Source organism: Zonotrichia leucophrys, chromosome 3 (assembly GCF_028769735.1).
Source record: "Zonotrichia leucophrys gambelii isolate GWCS_2022_RI chromosome 3, RI_Zleu_2.0, whole genome shotgun sequence".
NCBI lineage: Eukaryota > Metazoa > Chordata > Aves > Passeriformes > Passerellidae > Zonotrichia > Zonotrichia leucophrys.
In genome coordinates, this window is record NC_088172.1 from 40,366,915 (window position 1) to 40,377,308 (window position 10,394).

A 10,394-nucleotide genomic window follows, 5' to 3' on the forward strand; every position below is an offset into this window, starting at 1 on the left:
GCCATCCCAGGACTACCTCCATTGCAGCTGGTTTTAGGTACTCATTTGGTTGGGGAAGGGGAAAGTAATTAAATCTTTAAGTATTTATTCCCAGCTGCTACCAAGAGCCTGTCTTTGTCATTTAAGCTAAAAGGAAGCAGCCACAAATTAAATCTGCCTTTCCAGAGGAAGAAGACTAGACTTTCATGACAACTGCTTGCAGTCTTCATAAGAAAACCTAAAAAATAATGTACCATCTGGGTGTTCATCTATAATATAAGGACTGGTAAGTCTGTAGTACAGTGCGGATAAAGTGTGTGTGTGTGGTCCCTGGGTAAGCCTTCTTAAATGGAGATGTGTCTAGGATTTGAAAGATGAAATGTAATATCCTAAAATTTGTATGGCTAAAGAAGAAAACATAGATGTAGCTGCCTTGTAGAGATTTTCCAACTTCAATGGGACCTGGAAATGTTTTTTGGGCATTTCTACAGAACCCATTGTTTCGTGCAGGTATGACACAACCTCTCTGTGGCCTGTTCCCTCCCTGGAAGTTGGAAGTGGTCTCTTTTCCCCATGGTGGAGTGTTTGCTGGGCTGGTTTCCTGTTGGTGCCTTTATGAATGCAGCATGTTGGCTGGTCTGTCTGTCTGCAGTGATGGCTTGAGGCTGTCCTTCGTGTGTGTCCCCTGCAGCTGTTAAACTGATGGCTTTAACACAATGCTGAGCAAAGGGGAGGAGAGCCCTCCAAAGTGTTTGTTGTGCAATCCTACTATGAAGGAAATGAGGTTCTCTGGTTTCTCCTGCCCAACACCTCAAGAGGGAATGGATCCTGTCTTTGCAGTTGTTCTGTGCATAAGGAAAGCCTCTCTCTCCCTATGAACAGTCCACTCTTCCTTGATCCACTGAGACAGAGCAACCTGATTTTCTGCCTTTTGTTACCCTTCATTGCTGTGGACATCTCTCAGGGGGCAGTGCTCAGGAACATCTTAATTCTTTTGGTGTCAGTGACTGTGCCTCACCTCTCAGGTTGGCCCTGCACAGGACCAAACTAATATAAGAATATAAGGAAAAGCATAATAGAGATTCTTACGTATTCAGGCAACTACCTGCTCATAATCTCTTCTCCTCCCTCCAGATGTTATTTTCATCCTTGCATGTATTTCTGCTGTGAGTTTCTTCCTGCTGAAATAGATCCTCTCAAACTTGGGATCTTAAGGGATAAATTTGCTGATATTTGTGGAAGTTGTGGGGCTGAAACTGGTGCTGGGTTGGCTCCATGCTGCCAAGCCACTGCATTCCCCACCCAGCAGCCAGAAGAGCTCCAACCCTGCATCCCAGGGAAGGTTACCACCCTCCCCATTCCATTGGGAGTATAATATTGTTTGATATGTAGCCATAAAGGAGAACCTGAGCCCTAAGAGTGTGAGAGGGACTGAACTCTTCCCTTCACACTTAACCTCAGCAGTGTTATCTAATTACTATTTCACTCACATAGTGCTGTTTATTAGACTGGGGATGAGTAGATGCAACTAAAATCAAAAATTTGGCTCTTATTAAATTCTTTCTGCAGTCAAGAGAGATAGTTTGTGGTCCCAGAGGATTGAGAAGGAATGATCATGGAAACAAAAGAGTAAAGCTGGGTCATAAAATAGTCCAAAGAACTTCTATAGTTTTTCTTGGGTCATTCAAGGACAGGAGGATGATGTGCATAAAGAAAAATTGATAGAGACCTAGATAAAAGAAAGAGGGAATTTAGTCCAACCTGCATCTCAAACTTGTCCTGGGAGCAAATTGCAAATGTATGTAGTCTAAACCTCTATATTTTTTGATTGAAATGTTTGCACAACTCACTATAACAAAATGCACCTTTGTGTAACTCTGCAAATGAGGTCTCAATTTTTTTCTCTGTTGCTTTAACCTCATTACTTCTGTTTTCATTAAGTAATGGTAGGAATTTGATTGCAGCCTGTTTTTTCAGTCTCTCTTAAAAAAATTCCACAATCCTGTTCACTCCTGCTTCACCCATCAAGGTAAACCTTCATTAGGAGGCAATTAAGGTTGCTCAAGCAATATGCCACCATAACAATAACTGAAAGGAGGGGCTTCTCCAGGTCACTCTGTCCCCATAGGTGTTGGCTTGTTTTCTTTGGAGCACCTCATCTGCATCCGCTGCTCAGACCTTGCAGGCTTTCAAACCTCAGCAAATGGCATTGTCTGTAATGACAAACTGGTGAAGTTTTGGACAGAAATAGCTTCCACTTTCACTGAGCTTCTAAAGCATGTCTCACTCACAACAGAGGTCTGCCTTTGCTAATGGATCTGAGTGGCTGTGCTGGTGAGTGCTATGCAAATCCCATGGGATGAAGAAGAATAGAGGAACAGCTTTTTATACACCATATTTGTGCATTTGGGGTGTCAAGTAGTGTAGCACTCTGGCTGCTTCAGGCTGAAAGAGAAATGGACTCACTGCTTTCAGTACTGGGGTGGCCAAACACCTCCTTCAGCAATGGTTTTGTAGAGCATTTGTACATTTAAAATTTACCTTGCCTCTGGCTGTTTGGCAAATTCCATGGTGGAAACCAGAAGTCCATAAAAAAGAGAATTTTACAGGAAAAACCCCATGTGTATTAGTTAGGTCTTTATTTTATATATTTAAGAGATTTATTGCTTCTTCTGGGAACATTTGGTGCCTACAGAAAGTTGTATTTCCCTAGTTATCTACCTCAGCCTAATTTATCTGGGTAATTAATTTTGGGGGGCCACAGACCCCCTCAGGGAGCCTCTGCTTTTGCTGTTGGGCACATGAATAATGATATCTTGTCTTCAACTTTGGACTAAGGTGCCTAAAGAAGGACCTTCCACAGAATAGAAGTACTAAAGTCCAGTTCTGGAGCTACTGCTAAAGATGACCAAGTTTAAGACATAGTCCTGTTTACCAGTTCCAGTTGTTTTACAGGTCTGCATCCCAGTCTCAGACTTGCTTTTGTGGATGTGATTCTCTGAGCTCCCAGGGACCATATACAGACATCTGAAATTCCTCCTAAAGCCATATTTTCTCATGGCAGTGTTAAGCTCTCAGAGGCCTCTTGTTGGCAAGATACTGCAAGCTCACGTCAAGGTTGGAATTGAAGTCCCTGCATAAGGCTCTGATGGCTCTCTGTACAAGGTTCTTACTACCTTAAGAGAAGGGAGGGGAGCCTAGAAGTTAGGGCACTACATGACCCTACATCAATATATTACCTTCTTTTTTGCCAGATGTCTAATAAAATAGTCTGTGGAATGATATCCTCATAGATCAGTTTTAAAATTAAATGAAAATCTCATGTTCTAAAGAAGAAAAATGCTGATCTATTACCTACTAATGCAGAAATTAGAACCACACAGTGTTATAGCTAGGGCATATATATATATGAGACTCTGTATCAGAAGAATTCTAGATTCAGCAAAAAAACCCCAAAAATAGATATTGCTGGAAACACTTTGAGTGTTCCCAAAGAAAAATACTTTCATAATTATCTAAATCCTGTCAGTCAGAGAAGAATAATTTTCAAGGTAGGGTAAAATACTGATCTGCATGAGCTGTTTCTGATTCCCTCTTGTCCCCAGAGAAGCACAGGTAATACACAATTACAGATACTCTTCCATGTTGAAAGTTCAGTGTTAGATTACTGGTGGAGAAAGTGGGGAAAAAATCAAACAGACTTTTGCAGGACTCACATGGTGAAACTAGAGACAACTGAAATACTTCTAGTCTTTGCAGACATTTTCCTTCTGGAGCACTATTGTTACAAGGACTGTATTTTAGTTTACCAAAAGGCAGATTGTTTGCCTTTCCCTTTTAAAAATATGCTCAGATTTTGTTTCTTCCATTCGCAATTTTGCTGTGTTCTTTTTTGGCTGCTACTTTATTGTTAAGCCTAAAAGACTAGAAATTATCAACCACAAGATAAAATTGTGTTAGTATTGATCAGGTCACCCTGTCTATTTAAAACAGACCAAATGGGCTGTAAGGGACATCTCTGTCATTCTGATAATCAGAAGCTTCTGTAAACAAAATTATTTTTGCTATAACTATCAAAACATTAATTCAGGAAAGCTGGAACTGAATAAGTGGAGTTAACCTGTATTTGCCCTCCTCTTTACACATACATATATTTACAGAAAGTTTCTGTCTCTTCTGGTTGTGAAGATAACCTTTCAAGTATAAACTGAGAGGAATGCTGGCTTGAGTCTGGAGCCAAACACATGGAAACAATAACACTAGACATAAGCTGCCTTCATTCATCTCAGTGGGATTCTAGCAATGAAGGCTCCTTGTGACAATGTAAAAGCCAGACCTGTTAACTCTTTCAATGCTACATTTTGGTAGTGGAAAGTTTCATGTAGCTGATGTATCCATCACAGCCATTTTCCTTTGAAAGGATATGCAATGTAATATGACTATGTATTTGAAATATGTACATAACCCATCTCTATTTTTGTCTTGACCAAGCTGTACTTTGACTGTTTTTATAGCTGATGTTCCAAAGATCAGATTCTGCTCTGTACAAAATGAGAAATAAAATCCTTTCTTGAATAAGTTTTCTTTTTCAAGAAATGTTTTTTTCCTCAAGGTTTTAATTTTGTTTTCTTTTTTCCCTTCCCTCTCACCCAAAAGGCAGTTGTGGCTGAGCAATCCAAAGATTAAACTTAAACCGTCTTAAAAGCATAGGGACAGATCATCTGCCCAATGTCTGTCTGCTCCCTGTTTTTATGCAGAAAGCAGTGTGTCAGTTCCTGCAGAGGGTGAACATGGTGTGCTCATTCTATCAGCAAGCAGGCTGGGTCAAAGGAAGGCTTGCAGGCTTCACTAACAGGATCTGCAGGATCTGATATCAGTCTGCCTTAAACCCTGCTGACTAGGGTCTTTGGCTGCAGTTACCAAGCTGGGAAAAGTGAATTGTGACAAACCTCGAGGCTGAGCAGGAAGCTCCTATGTCAGAAGAGAAATGTAGGTCAATGTGCTTTGCAGTAGAAAACCTCTGCTTTCAATTAAGTGCATCATAAGGAGAAGCGACTGTCAGTTGTCCCATCTCTGCTGCTCCCAAGCAGGCATCTGCTCTTTCCCTCTCTCTGCCACAGCTGGCAGCAAGGGCCATGGTGGGAATCAGTAGTGGCTCTCCTTATCACCTTGCTCCAGTTTGTATTGAGATTGACAGGAAAGAAATGTATTTACTAATATTATCATTTAATGTTATTTACTTTCTGTTGCTATCTCTGTCCTCCTTCCTCTGTCCCTTGCTAGGGAAACAAAGTTAAAAGAGAACCTGATAGCATCACTCCAAGGACTGGGCTGGGTAATAACATCAGAGTAATACAAGAACTTGGAATAGTTAATGCTACAGCAGGATAAAAAAATGCACCCTGGATTTCTAAACTATACTGACTCCTTAATGGTGAGGAATCAATCCTGTATGGTGTTTTGCAGTTTGTTCCTAAGAAATCCTTAATAATCTTTCGTTTCTTTCTTGGCTATTTGTTCCAGTTGCATAAAGTGTTCCATCCAACTCAGTCCCACTGGAAAATGAGGAGAGGTTTGGGTTTTTTATTTCAGTGGATTTGTGATCAAGCTTATAATTGAGATAAAGACTATATGAAAGTTGTCTGAGCAAAAGTATTGACTTTTGCTAAACCCCATGAAGCTGAACAAGTTGTCATAAGAATAAGAAAATTTGGAGTTTCTTAGTCTTATCAGAGATGTCTGGTACAATGGGTCTTGTTTCCAAAATCTGTGAGTGAGTTTTTTAGAAATTTTCATTCAGGAAAACTGCATTTTCTCCTCATCAAACTGTTTAACATAATTCCTAAATGATTATACATAAATGTTGTGGCATCCTCTTTCTCCAGCTGCAAGCCGCTGTATTTCAGAAAGTGTTTAGGTCTGTAGCAAGCATTTATAGAAGAAGTTTACTTTCTTAGAAGTATCACTTATCTAATTGTTTTTCCAAGCATGAAACATAATCATGATCATTGTTTAGTTCTGGGTTTGTGTTTTTGTGAAGGCTGCTGTTGGTGGGCCTGAAGGAGGTTCTTCACTTTGGGAGATTTAGAAGATTTCCCCTTCTCTTCTTTTGGCTTTCAGCCTTGATACATGACCTGCTGAAGATACACCCCTGAATCTAGTTTAGCATGCTGCTTTAAAAAGTGAATGTCTGGATGACTGGGGAAGACCAGGGAGGTTGGAATGGGGTGTGATGCCTTCCTACACTCAGGCAAGTAAAATCCTAACCCTCCAGCAAGTCACTCAGAGCTCTTATCTACATGAGGGCTCTTTAGTACCTGGTGTGAAATATGTAAGATGTGCTCAGCCTAACTCTCAGGGGAAATATGTTTCTCTGAGAAACACATGCTCCTTCTTCCTCCCTCACTCAAGACAGATGGGCAGGGGGATGGAAGGTTTTACTTCCAGCTGTGATTTCTGTTTGGGAATCTGAGGGGTGGGTCATCTACTTCTTGGGCTGCCAGGGGGGTGATTGCTCACATGCAAACCCACACAGAGGAGCAGCACCTTTGTGAAATAAGCTGAAGCACCTCAAGGTAACTGGTGTTGAGCACAGACTGTTGGAAGCAGAACACAGGTATACTGATGCACAATATGGACTTGTATCTGTTGTTTTCTTTCAAATTGCTCCTCGATGGAGAAAAATTGTAATTTCACAAACATTAAAACCACATTTTTCATTCAAATAGGTAAATGCAGGCACAAATACCAATCCTAGTGGCACAGACTTATTAACTTTGCACCATGTATAAACACAGTTTCTTACATTTGTAAGCAATATTGAATCCCCTGTGCTCCAGTTCCACTACTATAATTACTACTCTACACCTGGATAGAATGCCAGTGCTGACACTGTTGGGGAGGTTCAGGTCTGTTAAACTGTCAATCAGTAAGTGATTTTCTCATTAATTCTGGGCTCTGCTAAAAGAGCCAGATCAATGGGTTTGTTCCATTTCAATTTTGTTTTGTTCTTTTTCTCTCAAATCTTTTAATGGCTTATAGGAAGTTAAACTACAAACTTGTCCTTCTAAAAGGTGTACTATAACAATGCAGTCCTGGCTGAAATAACCATTTTTAGATTGATTGTGCTGGGAGAGCAGCATATGTGTACACAAACACATGCACGTATATGGATGACTAAAATCTCATCCATAATACTGGTTTTACAATTGCTGTGATGGGAATAACAAAAAACTCCAACGTCCCTCTAGACCTTTAAATGAGGAGAATGCAACAATGTGGTGTTTCCCTTCCCTATCTCCACCCTTGCTTGCAAATGTGATTTGTCTTCAGCAGCAAAACACTTACCACTTTCTGTCTGGGTGGAAGAAATTTAAAGCTCTGTAAGTTTCAGGGTTTTTCTATTTCACAAGGATGAGCATCTGAGGGAAGTACCTTACCTTCCCACTTAACTAGGTTTGGCTAAATTAATTTCTTCTTCCTCTTTCCAGCTTAGCTGCTTGGGTTTCTGTCCTTTCTCCAGCACTGACGTCGATATTTTTACCCTGAAACCCAAGCTCTTGTGGTTGAATGATCATTACTCTTTTGTTTGTATATACATTAATTTGTGATTCTCTTGAGCATTTTTTCATGCTCATAATTTTGGTCTCTCTCACTATGGGGCTTTCAACTAATGCATTGCAAAGAAACAGTATTACCTCAGACTAAAAGAACTGGGGTTTAAAAATCCCCCAGGCCACTAGATGCTCCCTTAGCAAAACTGAATTAAACAAAATTGTATTTCATAGGGTCAATGTTTGTTAGCTCAAGACCTGGTCATTACACAGTATAGGAACAGCCATTCATTCTTATAATTCTGAGCAGAAAAGAGGATTTTGTTAACTGAACCACCTTGGAAAAGGATATCTTGACTGTGTTTCTGCATATTTTCTTCACTGCAGTATCCATGCCCTGGTGCTGCCCACCTGGTGAACGTGGTTATCTCACATCAAAGCTGGCAGGCAGCACAGAGCAGTTCCTGGGGCTGCTGTGCGTGTGTGTGGTGATGCACAAGCAGAAGGTGCTCTGATTCAGGACATGGTGATAGTCCTGGGACAGCCTTGGGAACACTTGGGTCCTCTCATGAGAATGCTGCGAGCTCACAAGGCTGCTGGCAATGCTTGAGGGGTGTTTTTCTCATGTAGGTACAGCACTAGAGGAAACTGGGAGAACACAAATATTATAGAGGCAAGTTGTTTACTTTCAACCCATTTATGGTTTGCTTCTTGGAGCTGCTCTGCTAAACACTGGTTTTACCAGTGTGGTCAAACCACCTTGAAACACTGCTGTAAAAGTCAAAAACACTCTTGCATGGTTAAAAACTAACCTCCCTGTCCCTGCGCCCAGGTTATGGCATTGCTGCAGCTAAGGGAGAGAGCAGGAGCAGGACTGAGGGCAGTGTGCTTGGGGCACCCTGGCTGCCTGGTTGAGAGCCCAAAAGCTGCCCACAGCTGGGCTGCCTGTGTGTGTCTGAGAGCACCTGGGGGCACCTGGCAGGGTGCAAGGGGGTTTTGACACAGTGCTGGGGATGACTTCAGCTGTGCATGGGACCAGGCTTACCCAGGCAGAATCCTTGGGGTGAAAGAAAACCATACTCTTATTTTTGTTTTGTTTTAGTTAGAGAGCACTTTGGAAAGCTGACACTCCTTTAGTCACCCTGAGTTGTCTCTTTGAGCTCCTGGAACTCTGCTGGGGACAAGCACATCCACTGAATGCATGTTGCTTTGCAGATGGATTGCTGCCCACCAGGGTGTGTTGGGGGACACCTGAAGGAAAAAAGTGGCTCCAGAAACTTCTGCAGACATTACTGCCACAGGTAATATTCCCTTCCTCATGAAATTAAAAGCAGATAGACATATAAATGGGGTACAACATATTAACTGCAGTTTTTCATAGCAAACAGGCACTTCCAACCTCTTGTGCTAATGATGAATTGTGAGTGAGTGTCTTCAATTTACAGGGCAGACCTTGGCTGTGTGGATATGGCTGGGATTAATGAAAAAGCGTTGGCAATCCAGAGGTTGGTCAGCTGCAATACACACAAAAGTAGCTGGGCTTTGATCCAGAAGCTTATATCTATCTCCCTGTGAAAAACAGAATGAGGACACTCTAATTGAGGAGACTTTAGTCTGCTTCAGACTTCTTCATTTTCAGCTAAATCAGAGGCACACACAGTTTGAAATGCCAAAGTAAGCAAAACTTCATAGTTACTGCTATCTTTAAAATTCTCTTCTCATATCTTTGCAGAGATAGGGAATGTTTCCTGTCACCTCCATGCAGACAGCTTTTATGTAGGGGAAAAAAGTTAAAGAACCAGTAAAAATAATCCTCTGTTGGGATCTGCATACAACAGAGTTTGTGACTACAGTTTAAACTTTTGTTTTTTTTCTGTTTACATAAGTAAAAGGAGAACTGTGACAAGCTCTTTAAAGCATGAATATTGTATGCTCCTGGGATTCTGTAAAGACCTATTGAAGTTGTAAGCTTTTCTCCAAGCTCAGTATTATTCCATAAAGACTATGGATGACATTCTTGTTACTGAGGAGAGAAGCTGTGATAATCTATTACATTTTCTCATTTTGAAAAGAAAATAGTGAATCAATTCTGTTACATCTTTGGATAAGTATGAAAGCTGGTCAATGGTAATGGCTCTTTCCTTGCAGTTATGTGCCCAAGCACATTATAATGTCAAATAACAGGCAGTGGACTTCAAAGATGTTCTTCTAGATTTAAGAAGCATAGAAGTGTATAAGAAGTGGATTTTGCTTATTAAATTTAATACCAATAAATCAGTAGCTCCTCATCCAGTATCATACGTTGCCCTTGGTTTATGCTTAAAGATCTCCATACATAATTTGATCACTGCCTTTATAAGGTGTAAAAGCCTGCTTTTGAATTCAACACTTACAGATGTTAAATGCTCAGCCTTGTCAATGCACATGGCTCACCACTGCAGGCCCTGTTTGGCAGATGAGACAATCACAGTCCATGTGGCCACAGGCACAGGTAAATTCAGCAGATCAGTGAGAGCCTGGTGGCTTCAGAGCTCACCAGGGCAACTTGGATTTCAACCTTACCCCCAAAGAAATCCTACAGTGTTTAGTAGACTAGCATAAAAGGGAGGAAATAAATCTATTCCAGCTCTAACGAGAGAGCTGAAGTTGACATCTACCTTGCCAAATTTAAAGGTTCGAAACACCTGAATACTGGCATGATACAGGCAAGTTGCGACTTCCTTCTTACTCCTTTTTTGGGGAATAATTTTACTCTGAGCATCCCTAGAAACTGGAACCTAGATAAGGTAATGGCTTTTCCAAGGCATAGGTTTATGGTTATCATTAAGCTACTCAGCAGTGCTGAATGCTGGGCAATTCTGC

The 10,394-nt window shown here is 41.1% G+C and overlaps 1 long non-coding RNA gene across 1 annotated transcript; it reads left to right on the forward strand.

The window, feature by feature from the left end:
- The first annotated feature begins 137 nt into the window (after positions 1-137).
- Positions 138-9,626, forward strand: LOC135444829 (uncharacterized). The gene is made up of 4 exons (XR_010439296.1): positions 138-265; positions 6,100-6,229; positions 8,748-8,833; positions 8,978-9,626. It is a non-coding gene; the product is annotated as an uncharacterized LOC135444829 (long non-coding RNA).
- Positions 9,627-10,394: the final 768 nt, after the last annotated feature.